The 2,458-nt window shown below is 40.4% G+C and overlaps 1 long non-coding RNA gene across 1 annotated transcript; it reads left to right on the plus strand.

The window, feature by feature from the left end:
• Positions 1–12: 12 nt before the first annotated feature.
• LOC108166092 (uncharacterized) lies at positions 13–2,229 on the plus strand. The gene is made up of 2 exons (XR_001776376.1): positions 13–912; positions 994–2,229. It is a non-coding gene; the product is annotated as an uncharacterized LOC108166092 (long non-coding RNA).
• Positions 2,230–2,458: the final 229 nt, after the last annotated feature.

Consider the following 2,458-nt stretch of genomic DNA (forward strand, 5'->3'; position numbering starts at 1 on the left):
CTGCTGCCCAAGAAGACCGAGAAAGCGGCCAAGGCCAAGTAAACCTTTGCAGCTGAACACCACAAACCCAACGGCTCTTTTAAGAGCCACCCACATCTATCTGAAGAGTAAAGTTCTGAAAGTACATTAGGTGTATTTTACGTGAAGTCACAATCGAGTTAAGGAAAAAGTAAACGTGAATAAGGAAAATTTTACTTAAGGTATTTATGAAAAAATTACATGTGTAATGTGGCATTGTGTTTAAAAGTAGCCATTATGGGGAAGTAAATAGACTTCTGTTCAGAAGCATCAACATGTATAAACATAAGCGAATGGATCACTTTAAATATGGGGTTCTGAATTCTTTACCTGGTCAGGATAATGTAATGTGAAAGCCTTATAGTATAAAGGTTGGCTATACTTTCAGTCTGTGGTTTAGGTCAAACTCCCACCTCTGGATATCAAAATAAAATATTTTTTGTTTCAAAATGCAAGAGTCTATTTAAGGGACATACAAATTGTAACATGTCAAATTTACAAATTGTCATGATTTGTATGGTTTGGCGGTGAGGGAGAAACGCAGACAGGACCCAGGATGAAGGTGAAGAATTTTAATGAACAGCTCGACAGTCCAGTAAACGGGCTGCACGGCAGAGAACAAAGCAAGTGTAACCAGGATAATTTTTCTATATTAGATTCAGTTTTATTTTCCATTGTTAGATTTATTTTATTTAAAGATTTAATTAGAAATAAAAAATCCTCCTTTCCTTAATTTATTCTTTACAAACTAATTCAAGCAAGAACAACATTGTTCTCGCGCGGTTTTAAAGTCACGTGACGGCTGCACGTCAGCGTCCTAAATTGACAGCTACTGTTCATATGGCTGCAAATTGGCGTCCTAGGTGGGAGACGCTGTCGGACTCTGATGTGCAGGTAGGCTTCTGGTCCGTTTCCAAATCAGTTGCTAACTGTCTGTTGTGAATCCTTCCATCGTGTGCCTCTGTTGGTTTGCAGACGCGTGATCACGGTTTGTCAAGAGGGAACTGGTGAGTGTTGTGTTCGGGAGCTAGCATGCTAGCACTAGCCTTCCCAGCCTGTGAGTTGCTTATACACCGATATAAATATAGCACATTTAAACTGAAATGCTCACCAGCATAAAACACTGTTGTGTAAAAGATGTTGCATTTACTTGTGTAAACTCATGTAATCATACATGTGAATTGATTATTTAGGCCTGTTGACGCAGGCCAGGTGTGTTGCAGACTCCCATTCAAGCAGTCTGCTTCAGGATCCAGGAAAAGTCATGGATTGTCTGGTATCATGACGACCAAACTGAGGAGCTAACCAATTAGCGGATCACAGAAATACCACATCAACTTCCTATCATCAAGAAACTCTTCAGAATTGGTTGGAGATTCAGCCCAACAATCTTCACTTTGATGGAACTGGATTATTAATTTTGCTTTTTCCCTTTCATCAACAAAGACTTGCTGACTTCCTTGGTTTAAGGAACCCTTCTGAACTTTAAATTGTGGACTAACTTGTATATATTGTAAATATTAATACAATTCACCAATTTTGCACCAACTAGTTGTCTGTGTTTTACAATTTGCCTCTTCCTCCAGCAGACAAACCTAGTTTTAAGAATCACTTGGATTGACTAACTTGGATTATTTATTTAAATAATCCTAATAGTCCTACAATATAATACAGGTTACACAAGCGCTTAACACCGGAAGCAACTGTAAAATTAAGACTGAATACTTGGAGCTGATGCCGACACAGAACTTAACCAGGTATACTGTGACGACTAACAGACTGACGCTGACAAAGACGAGGACACGACAAGAGACAGAAACAACAGGTGGACTTAAATACACACGGACTTGATTATGGTGGACTTAAATACAAGGGAACGAGACACACCTGGGAACAATCAGAGGCTGACAGGCAACACAGAGACTCGCAAGGAACAGAAGCCAAAATAAACAGTGAAAACCCAAATCCTCACACAAATATCTAACTGTATTTGTTCCTGAAAGAAGAAACTTTATTTATGTTCATTTTAATTAAACTAATTCTTGTCATGTCCTGTTTAAAAAAGTCTTTATTTTGAAATATTGTCCTTTAAACGGAAATGGTTCCTGTTCTGTTTGCGGACTGAAAGGCGAAAATCGAATGTTGGCGAGTGCATGTCTTCACTTACGTCCGTGATATGTGTTTAAATAAAGACGCCACCTTGGAGTTTCAGTTAGTGTTGAAGCTGATTTATTGTTGATAACATGAGTGGCCGTGGAAAGGGAGGTAAAGGACTCGGGAAGGGAGGCGCCAAGCGTCACCGTAAAGTCCTTCGTGACAACATCCAGGGCATCACCAAGCCCGCTATCCGCCGCCTGGCTCGCCGCGGCGGAGTCAAGCGTATCTCGGGTCTCATCTACGAGGAGACCCGCGGTGTGCTCAAGGTCTTCCTGGAGAACGT

The sequence above is a fragment of the Poecilia reticulata genome, unplaced genomic scaffold, assembly GCF_000633615.1.
Source record: "Poecilia reticulata strain Guanapo unplaced genomic scaffold, Guppy_female_1.0+MT scaffold_1586, whole genome shotgun sequence".
NCBI classification, from domain to species: domain Eukaryota; kingdom Metazoa; phylum Chordata; class Actinopteri; order Cyprinodontiformes; family Poeciliidae; genus Poecilia; species Poecilia reticulata.